Source organism: Fulmarus glacialis, unplaced genomic scaffold, assembly GCF_000690835.1.
Source record: "Fulmarus glacialis isolate BGI_N327 unplaced genomic scaffold, ASM69083v1 scaffold2767, whole genome shotgun sequence".
Lineage (NCBI taxonomy): Eukaryota > Metazoa > Chordata > Aves > Procellariiformes > Procellariidae > Fulmarus > Fulmarus glacialis.
The window spans coordinates 47783-59666 of NW_009222402.1; positions in this window are offsets into that span (position 1 = coordinate 47783).

Consider the following 11884-nt stretch of genomic DNA (forward strand, 5'->3'; position numbering starts at 1 on the left):
CCTACTCGCTGGGGGGGCGGTGGTGGAGGAGCAGAAAGGGCCTTGACTCTGTGTAAGCACTGCTCAGCAGTAACTAAAACATCCCTGTGTTATCAACACTGTTTTCACCACAAATCCAAAACATAGCCCCATACTAGCTTCTGTGAAGAAAATTAACTCTATCCCAGCCAAAACCAGCGCACAATAGCTGATGAAATTGAAATATCAGTAGGATTTCCCTTTTTTCTCCTTGCCTTCTGAGGAGGCAACTTGGTGTTACCTGTAAGGCAGTTGTGGAGCCCTTCAGTTGCCTTACCCAAGATGGCAGTGTAATGGAGCTCAGACCAAGGTGCAAAATCGGGAGCACCTTGTGTCTTCTGCTTTAAATAAACTGGGCTAGTATGCTACCGCTCAGAGAGTTAAAGCAGAAAGTAGTATTATCAATTATCTGAGAGAAGAACCTGTTGGACAGAGTTGCCTTCTTGTCTTACACAACTTCAGCCATCAATGTGGAAAAGTAAGAAGGCCCAGGTACTAACTTTGGGGATACGTGGCATGCACTATGGCAACTGGGTTGCATATTTATGCGGTGGTAGGCAGTATGCTGGTGAGATCACTTGGGCCATCTAATTTAACTCCTACTTTTGTATGGGACTTCTTAGTCCCATACTACTGTGGTACAAATCACAAATCTAGTCTATATGTTTTTCTAACTTCTACTTCTCCATTACAATAACACTTACGGGTTTTTTTGAGACACACATTGTGCTTTGAGAGTAGAAGAGGCTTTTGCTTAAGTCAATAGGGAGGGAAATAAATATTGATATAAGTAACACAAGATATAACAATTGCCTTGGTAGATTGATCTTCTGTTGTAAAATCTTGTACTTTTTAGTTGGACAATCATAGCATAACACATATTTTTCAACACTTTTTTCTTTTAATGAACACGTTTTTATGTTGACATTGTCCTGAATTATTTAATTTTAATGTTAAAGTACAGAGGGAATTATTGGAAGTGTCCTCTGTGCATCACTTCACTGCTACACAGGCCCAGCACAATAGGCAGAACAATAATCAGTTTACTGAGGCTGCAGCTATAGCCCCATTTCTTCCATTAGCTGATTAAATCTTTATGACTGATACAGAACATAATATTTTTTAAGCAAATTTATTACTACGCCAATAATGCAGATACTCCATGGATGACATCTTTGTCTTCATGCGTAAAAGTCATGTAGCACAGGCTGACGAACTAGTCAACAAGCAAGTCACAGAAACCACCTTTAAACCTGAACAGGGCTACGGTTTCTGTTTCTGGGATGCCAGGTTTACAGCATCTGCAGTAATGACACCCAGATAATTTGTTGGCAACCAAATAATGCCCTTATTCAGAACTAAATATTCTATATTCTAGGAATAAAAAACCAAGTAGAGTGAATTTGTTATTTCAGTCTTTTAACTGCATTTTATAGTGATAAAAAGAGGAGGAAGAAATAAGTGTTTTAGGTAAGTCCTACAGAACCACAGGAGGTTTCTATCTGACACTGTTGGAAACTGTGGATAATTGTATCATGTGGACAGGAGTCAGCCACAGAGGTTTTGTGTCCAAACACCAAGTCACAATTAACAAGTGTTTGGAAGCCACTTGCCACCCCTCCACGAGGAGAGAGACAAGTGTGAGGAGAGCAACTTAAGATAGTGAATTTGGTTTGAGGGTGGGACACTTACCTGGGATGTTTTAAGACTGTTTCAGACACCAAAGGCTAAACACGCAAGGGCAAGAGGTCTGATTGCACACCCAATGGTGTGGACCTCAGCAGCATGGCATGGACCTCAGTGCATGGAGTGAAATGGGGAGACCATGTACAGTCCTGCTCCCCCATCTCTGTGTCCTGGTATCTTTGCCTCCCCTTCCAGCCCAGGAGCCATAGCACAGTCCACACTATGGACTGGCCTGTGGTATGGATGAGGTGTAGCTATACCTCAGCCTAGAAAGTGCTGCAAAAGTCAATCCTGCAAGAGAGCTCGGTCTTAGGTAACAACTTTTAAAGAAAATTATTTAGAGAAGAGCTAGTGATCTCTCTCCTTTAGTTTTACAAGGCAAATGTCAGTGTTACTCCTTTTGCCAAAGATATATTCCACTTTTGTAGCAGTGCTAATGCACATTAGCAGGGATAAGAAGGCTTAAAACGTCTTTTTTTTTTTTCATCTCCCTTATGGAGGACCTTATAAAGGCTCATATAAGGTGCAGGATGCAGCCTTACTCTTCATAGATGGCTCTGTTTCTTCAGTGGTATGGTCTGAATACCTTTTGGTGTGTTTGAAATGCAAAGCCAGACTTTGCTACTCTAACTTGCTTCTAACTGTGAGTGAGAAAGACTGCCTTGCTGGTACCAAAGAGGGACGTGTTTTTGACTGTGATTTCAAAGCTCGTCAAATACTTGGCTTTGATTTCAACACCTTTCATCGATCTGAATGAATTTGATTAATTAAGGGAAATGTATGTCTTAACATCCTAAAATATTTTGAAAAATCTGCCTCTTTGGCCTTTCAAAGAAAAAAAAAATCTTTTGAATGCAAACCAGCACAACAAAAATGTTAATTCTTGTGCAGAAGTGAGAAAAATCAAATATTCGTGGCTCAGGAGGGTGTTAATGTTCTCATTCATGCCAGAGCAGATTTCTGGCAGTTTTCATTAGGAAGAATCTGAGGGTGCCAGAGGCAAATAGCAAGATTCTGACCTTGAGAGAATTTGGAAAATGCAGTTATTGCTGCAAAGACATTGCCATGCCCACCCAGAGATGCCAGACGCAGGAGGCAGGCACTCGAATCCTGCCTATCAGCTGGATGTGTGATATAGAAAGTGATGGAGAAAACCTGACAAGTATCAGCTTAGAAAAGGCCATATCCTCAGGTGTTAGGACAAGAAAAAAGCTATATTTTTGACAATAAATATTGGTAGTCTTAAACTTTTAAAGATAAATATTTTTAAGAAGGAAAGAAAACAATGCAGTTGTAATCCTTGCTGAGCAGAACCTTATTTCCTCGACCACTAGAAAAAGCCTTGCCCTCTAATGGCTGGTTCACCAAGTACTTCTGAGTAAAGATGTGCAATGTTTTTATGATGAAACATAAAACCAGGCAAAACCCCACCTGGGTTCAGCTTTTTTTAATGAGCCTGAAATTCAGATTCAGGTTTACTGAAGATTGGCGATTACTGGACAGAAATTTGCGGTTCAGGTTTGAAACATAATTCTCTGCTTGCCAAAACTCAAATGCATGGCAGATATAAACTAAGCGTCATTAAAAAAAAAAAAAACAAACAACCCTGCCAATGTTATTCAAGCAGGAAACTTGAAATGCTATGGGATTTATTTTTCTAGGACAAATACCTCATAATACCGTAATGTCATTTTCGCAATTCTTCATTTTCTGTACAACTATATGTGAGAGGACACAAAATTTCTATGGAATTATGGTAACTAGAGATAAACTAAATGGCTCCCCTCTGAAAGTCTTCCCCCAGGTGTGTTCGAAAGGTCAGGTTAGAAGCTTCTCAGCTTTGCATGGTCTAAATTAGTCCTGAAGAAGAACCCTACATTAATCAAAATGAATGAAAATTTTCCTTTAGCTCGAGTGGTAAGAAGCCTGTAGTTTGGGAGCAGAAGATTGTGATTACTGCTTGTCAGGCTATATCCAGACCAAATTCTGCTCTGTTACACTGGTGTAAATCAGCAATAACTCAGCTAGGTATTAGGGTTTGTATCACAACGCATTGGAAGTCAGAAACTGATCCACCTCAAAAAACACTCTTGGAAATGAACTTTAACTGATTGTTTTAACATAAGTATTACTATTGCAATTCGTCTGTTAACTAATTCAGATGCCCATTTGGTAGGCACGCTGGACAAACAAATGCCAATCCATCCAGGGCACTGGAGGGCAGAGAGGTTACTCTAACTCTTTAAGTGCCAGATTTGGACCCTTTCATGCACCTTCCCAGCTCCAGAACAGTCTCTGAAAGTCCCACTGTCCCTTCTCCTGCTGCAGTCCTTTCCACCGTGCCTGTAAAACAATCCTTTTAGACCTGCTTCCCAGAATGGTAAGATGACTCACGCAGTAAGGCTTCAAAAAAGCTGATACCTGCCAGCTCCAGGCTCCAGCACTGCAGTCCCAAAGCCTTAGAAAACTTGATGGATTGGAGCTTGATCACATAGTTGCCACCACACCGTCCTCAGACACAGATGATGAGTTATGACCTAATGAGTTGGATAGCAGTCAAATGTTGCATTAACATAATAATTTTGTTTATCAACACTGTGTTAAAGTTAATCAATAATTATTTTTAAAATTAAGGCTCTTTTTAACACCTGATGCTCAGTGGTTTTAGATGTATGTGCTTGATCGCTATCAGGGCACAGCTGAAAATGCTCATCTTGAACTACATTTTGGGAAAGGAAGGTCTTTGGAGAGCTGCTGTGTTGGGATCAGTGGTGCAGTACGCACCATGGGAGGCAATGTGTCTGTACTGGAACTCTCTTCGCTTCCCTGGAAGCACATCCAAGGGGGTCTTTGTTATAGCTGGCCAAAGCCTGAGACTTGTTATCATCAGAAAAGTTTGCACGTACTCATTTCAGTGTAAAGGTCAGAACTTCTCACCCCTTCTTGAACCCTCCTTTTGTTTTCCCCCAGGTACTCCCTGCAGGATCTGTGGGTGGAGGGATTCCTTTGGAAATCTGGCTGTTCCCAGCGGGCAGCGAGAGCCTGCTAAGACCTCTGCAGGGACTGGAGGTGTGCTTCCCCAGCAAAGACTGAGTACGTGCTCGCCTACAGATCTTCAGCTGTTGTTCTGCTGGAGCTGCTGTTGGAGATTAGTGGTATCTAAAACAGGGACAGCAAAATCAGATTTGGATAAATTTTGTTAGCTCATTTGTTAGTTTATTGTGTCTTAGGTACCATACGTGTGAGCCAGAAAAGTAGTATGTGTTTTGCAGGGAGACATTCATGCAGGACTGACCTAGTTATTGAACACGGCCTTTAATAACAACCAACAAATTGTATGCAAGAAAGAAGTTTAATGAATATAACATAACTCCTTTCTTAAATGTTGCTATAAAATATGTTGACTTAGCTATAGACAAATCATACATAGATGTAATTTGTTAGATTTATATATATATAAAAAATTAAGACAAACAAGATATAGTCATTCAACAAAATTTGAACTTTCCCTTTTCTGTGTTTTTGCCCTTGTTAGACTCCAAGAACCCGGACATTCCTTTCCCGTAATTTCTGTGAAAGCTTATAAAAATGGAGGTCAATAATCCAGCAATCCTGGATTTAAATTCCTGCTTAAGCAGGTTAATTCTTTATTCTTAAAATAAAAAAAATAGCTGAGATGTAAGAATTGCAAATAGTAGCAGTATTATTCAATTATTGGCAGTTGCTCTTTTCCCAAGAACCTTGTGATACTGAATGCCTCTCAATAGGACTCCTGTAACCTGCTCACGTGTTTCTTTTTGAGCCTTAGTTTTGCAGCTCTTTTTTCTCCTGAGTTAGATTGGCAGGGATCGCTGATGTTAGTGCGAGGTGTGGGTCACTTCCTAGGCTGCTCTGGGAGTTGAATGTGATGATTACCTGCTGGTGAACAGAATGAAAAAGTTAAGAATATTCCCTTCCTCTAGTATCTTATAGTTGCAGGTGTTGGTTTTTTACTGTAGGTGTTATGGTTGTAATAGAGGAGAAGAAAAGAGTTTTGCAGATGTGAGAAATAAACTCCTGCCCAAGTGCATGGTTGCACACTGGTTAACCTGGATGGGTTAACCCAGGATGACGTTGCTGTGACTGTGGGGCTTCCTCTGTCTTCTGGGTAGCTGGTTTCCTTCTCCCACAACCCAACAATCTTTTCTCTTTTTTTTTATAGATAGCGCTAAACTTTGCGCTACGTTCCACAAAATAATCTCCATCTTCCGGACACGTCAACAACTTTCCATTCTCCATCCCTCTTACTTCATTGTGGCCAAATGCCTTGCAATAGATGAATAATGGGTTTATTCTTCCTTTGAGTATGTACCTTTATGTTATCTCTTGGACTATTTTTGCTTCCCAGGCTGGCACCAAAACAAAATGAAAAACATTAATGGAACTTCAAAACAAGCCACCTACTCTTGGAAACCTTACTAGTAACTTTGTCTGCTTTATTTTGATCATAATGTATTTTAAGGTGTTTATCTTGGAAATGCGAATGGTGGCCGATTCCAGCTTTTATGCCTCTCGTTAGTTTATTGCATCTAAAAATGACTGCAGAAACTCAAATCTATTTCTAAGTACAATATTATGGTTCTACATATCTGTTGGGAATGAGGTTGGAGCCACAGCTGCCAAGCGAGCTTCCAAGTGAGTTTGGTCCTTACACTGCCATTTACACGGGTGGAAATGTTGTCTATTCTGGCTAGGGTCGCACGCCCACTCGCCTCAGGTTTGAGTGGAGTGGAGTGGAGCGGGTGGAGAAGCCAGCACACGGCGTTCAGCTGGAGCAGCATCAGGCTCAGACCTTCAAGCCAAACTTCCCCGCGACACGGGGACGAGCTGCCTGCTGCACGGCATGGGGGGCTGTCCTGCCATAAGTTCGGGCAGACTCTGGCCCTCAGCCATTCATCTGAGCAGGGTGAAACTCCTGTGCTGTGTGCAAGGAAAGATGGAAACTCTCCAGAGTCACCCCCTGCTCCCTGACGGGTACGCTTGGGTGAGCTCAGGTCGGCGCTGGCTTTGGAGTAAGCGCTGGCCCAACCTGCCTCAGGAATATGAGTAGTAGGAGCGTAAGTCCCTGGGCACGGACTTTTTCCTAGCAGCAAATCCCTCCGTTAAACCAGCATTTGAGGAAGCCAGCACACATTACTTGTGCCCTTCCAGAAAGGGAGACCAACTCACAGGACTGTGGGGACAGAGCTGCGCACGAACCACCAGATGTGCTGGCTGCTCCGCCAGGAAAAGGTGCTCCCGCCTTGTGCTATCAAAACGTCCTCCTTGGGAGGCTCTGTTTCATTGGCATCCATGTCCTGAGAGCCAATGAAAAGGAAGTTGGATCCTCTCCGTGAGGTTTTATGTTGTTCCCACTGTTACTATGATAATTTTCATATTTTGGATACATTCCAAGAACATTTTGCATCTTCCTTTTTACTACAGATATGAACAGCTGTTTTAAAAGAAACTGATAAATAGATGAAATCTTGTGTGTTTTCCAAGTATTCATTTAACTACAATGACGGCATCGGGAAAAAGCAGTTTCTGGACTGAGGCTTGATTTGTAAATAGCCAAATTATGCAAACACTTGATTTGTGGTCCAGTGGGTAGCAATTTATTCAGTATCATGGGACCAGACCGCTAGTCTTATATTCATTATTGATATACATAGTTAAATGAAAATTAAGATAATTCTCTTCAGGAAATTCTCTGTTCAAAGAGAAATCTCAGGCTTGCTTTACACCACCGATAATTTAGAATTCCCCCCAGAAAACACAATTTTCACCTTGGATTAATTCTCAGCCCTTTGACGTTGGCAACTGGAATTCCCACTGATCTCTGTGGGGACAAAATTTCATCCATGTATATGACTGAATTTGAGACCACAGGTATAGAAGAAATCTGTTTCAATCCTTAATGAGAACTAAGAGCTCCTTTCTATCTTTTGCCAAAGAGGTTGTTTCTCCTTTGCTTTGCACAACAAGTAGTCCAGAATGATGTAGTCTTTAAATAAAGATTCCAGCAGAGGTATTCAAGTCTGGAGTTATTTGTCAAATTAGTCATGATAGTTATTTGTAAGTAATAACAACTGGAAAACTTCACATTGCATGCTAGAAGGAAAATTAGGATAAATAATTCTTGAGCAATGTTTAGATGTCATGAAGGAAATCCTGCTCATATGGGACCACATCATGTTGCACACCTTTTTGGCGTTCTTTATTGAGAAAGGATTTCTGTTTCCTTTTAAAATAGTGGAAGGGTTGTAGTAGAGAGGTGAGGAGATCCTTTGCCAGCCAAGGAAGATCTGGTGTCTACTGAGGGCAAACTCAGGCAAGGCTCAGATTCCCAAGCATAGCATGAAGTGGGACTGACTGAACTGGGTGAATTTGGGGTGAATCACCACTGGAAGTGCACTACCTGAGCCTGACACACCCCAAGGGACCTCTGGCATGCCCTGCAGCGACGTAGGTGAGAAAATGCCCATGGCATGAGTGCACCAGCCTGCTCGCGAGCATTGCCAGGAGATTTAGTCAGGACTGAGCAGGTTTTTGATACCTACAATACAGGACAGCAGATAAGAAAGGGTGTGATACACAAGAGCACCCATATGTGTGTGTGGGTGAGAGCAGAAAGGGTGCTGTACATGCCACCGCTGGAAGATGGTGCTGGCTCTGGAAGCAAAAGTTACCAGGGTACTGAGCTAACCGAATGTCTCTGGGGATGGATGGGGTACTTGCACCGGGACTGGCAAGTGTGGCCCCGCAGGGCTGCTGCCAACCCTGCCAGCCGAAGGGCAGGTTGTGGCTGTTGGAGCTGCTCTGCCTCTCCAGAGTTCAAAGCCTGCAGGGGTGTCTGGCACCTCAGCAGCACACGAAAATACACGCCACAGGGATTATTTTTGTTTGTTGGCCTTTTGCTTAGATACCGGCCCAGGCTAGGAGTCCTGCTTTAGACACTGGTGCTCACCCTGCCAGGGGGCTTGGCTTGTGCTAGGGCTCAGGTGGGCAGGGAGGAAGGAGCCACCCCAGCCAGTGCTGCTGATGTGTCCCAAGTGCCCATCCTGCCTGTGGGCAAGGAGCTCAAGCCAGAGCGAGGTGGAGCAGCCAGGCATGTCAAACGCATCAGGGAGGGGGCAGAAAAAGCAAATTTGAGCTTAATTTTGCAGTTGAGCTGTGGGTTGAGAAAGAGTGGGAGCTTATCCCTGTTCCCTGTGACAGTGTATAAGGAGTCATTTTACATTAGATAGTCACCTGATTGAGAAAGAGGAACTCCTGCATTTCCACTTGGTTACCACCAGACTGCTGATGCCAGCACACTCCTGTCAACTTGGGGAAGGAGTTTTGTGTCCCTAACTAGCGGCAGAACAGCTGAGTTTCAGCTGGGAGTTGGGTGGGAAAGTCCCGTTAGCCTGGTGTTTTGGGTATCCTCGTAAGAGGGACGACCCTCTCAGGCTGCAGGCAGACCAGGCACCGCATCACCCAGTTCCAGGCCAAGTGCTCTGATGGGGCGTTGGGAAAAAGCAAGCCACTGCGACCACTCCTGGCAGTTTCTGAGCCAAACTCACCACTGTCAGTGGATGATAAGCATGCTTAGGGCAAGCTTAAGGAGCCAGGACTTTCAAGACACATCTCCTCAGCTTAGTCAAGAAAGGATATTATCAGCACAACCTTTGGTACCTGTGTTAAGACCATGATTCAGCTATAGACATCTATAACATAAATTTCTAAATCTGACTTACCCTTTTATAGTCTCTTTAGAGCAACTGGAAAGAAATAAGCACTTTTAAGGAGTGATTAATTTCACCCAAAAGCAGCCATACAAATGGATCACATGGATTTGCACCCAAAGATGTTTAGAAGGACCCTTAATTGGTTACCTTATATCTATGATTTTTTTCCTGGCTCGCTGTGCTAAACATAAGTGCTTATGATAACTCTGAGGGGCATGGAGTCCTGGGGGAATTTAAGCCTCAAATGGTTGCTCAGACTGAGCAGGACTGCCTTAGCTGAAGACTTTTTCCAATGTGTGCTAGCAAAGTTCTGTGTGAATATCTGTGATTGTCTATAAAGCAATGTGATTATTCAGTGCAAGGCTGGATATAGACTGAAAATGCAAGACTGAATGCCCATCAACAGCAAGACAGCTAGATAGCCCAAAGGGACTTTTCCCTAGCCTTTTCATTTCAAATATAGACTTCTTAGGGCCCGTTTCCATAGACGTGTGTAGGGAGTTGCACACGTGCATTGCCCATGCTTGGAGCTGCTGGACAAGGGTCAGTTCTGGAAGCCATTTAACACCACAGCAAATTCACATTCCTCAGGCCTCTTTAGATCTCTGCTGCGGTGCCTAGAAAGCCAGTCCTTTGATCAAACTTAGGGGCTAACCTTTAACTATTCCCTCCTTCCCTTCCTCCCTCCCTTTTCCTTCCTTCCTCCTTCCCTCTTTCCTCCTTTCCCACCTTCCTCCCTTCTTTTCACCCACCTCCCTTTCTTCTCCTCTTCCCACCTGCCTGCCTCTATGTAACCCCAATAATTTAAAACAATATCTTGATTTTTCATTGCAAATAAATAAGGAATGGTTCTGGTTCTTCTCCCTGTGCTTTTATGCAGTATCTATGTCATTTATCCCTTCTGTGTGACTTCTGGTTTTCTTTAAGCCAAGCAAGACACAAAATGTCTGTGTTATGTGTCTATGCAGCAACCATTGCAACCATCTTTACGGCAATTTTTAGTGAAATGAAACAAGTTTTAGTATAGTAGTTAATAAAACTACCTTACAATAATAATGTATGTTCTCACTTCTAAACATTGGTACCATGAAAGAAAAAAGAGAAAGTACATACCTATTACCCAGAAGGATATTTAGATGATCAATATACTAGTAGGGATGCAAATATAAATAATGTGCAGAAAGGAATGGAGACAAAACAAAAAAAAAAAAAAAAGAAATCGTTTGATTGAATTGCATACAATATTACTGCAGTGCTATTTTTCTTGTTTGAAGAAATCCATATTGAGCTGACATTTCTTCCACATTCCGTAGGATGCATGGGCTAAAGAAATTACTTTATGAGGGATCTCAACTCCTTTCACATTGTCATTACACCTATAAAAATGTTGGGCATAACAGCTTTCCTCAGTTTATGTTGAAGCACTGTACTGAGCCTCAGAAGCCATAGGTGCTCTCCCTGCCTCGCCATCAGTCCAGTGCGTGACCAATTCACTGTGCTGCATTTTCCTCATCTGTAGAATGGGGATAACAAAATTGCCTGCTCTCTTAAAAATAATAAAAATAAATAAATTTTAAGAAGCTGGCAAAAAAACCCTATGAAAACATTATCTATTATTTTTGGAGTTTAAAGAAAAAGAATAACTTTTCAGATTATAACAACTAATAGAAGCAAATTATTTCTAGGAGAAAAACATGTCTTAAGGAGACTGAAGAGTCAACATTTATAGCTTTTTTGAAAGCCACAAGTTTGCATGTGGATGGTGCTTGAACTTTGCCTTTTCACTTACAAAACACTTTAGCGTCATTCAGTAATTCAGGAAGTGAATCAAGTACAAAGGTGTCAGAGTACAAATTTCATAGCGGAAGTGACACTAAGGTCATTACCCATACTAAAAATAATCAAGCCAAAATTCTTGAAACCAAGTTTTTTTCCTATGGAGGAGATAATGTAGAAGGACTGATTTCTTAGTCATAGGGGTTTTTTTGGGGAATGTGTTTTTGTTTTAGTTTCCTTCCTGAAATTTGCACAGACTTGGTGAAAATGAAAATTGAGCCTTAATTTCCAGCTATGAATTTCCAGCTACTGTCAAGTAGGCATATACAGAAATAAGCTGATTTGTTCTTTAGCTCCATGTTGCAGCCTAATCTGCAGTCCAACCCACAGCCACAAAAGAGAGGTTTCACCCTCTCTGAAAATATGCCCAAGGATAATTAGCATGACAACAGTTAGCAATTACTTCACTCTTCATCTTCAAAGCACTTACCAAATCTCTGCTGCTAGTCCACTTAGATTTGTGACAGCTTTTTCTGTAGGCAAAATTGTTCCTCCCAGTTTATTTGTGTCACAAACTGGCCTCTATGAGCTGGGTTTGTGCTGTTAGAAAATATAAAGCATCCAGAGCGTACCAGCAAATCTGGACCTTACTT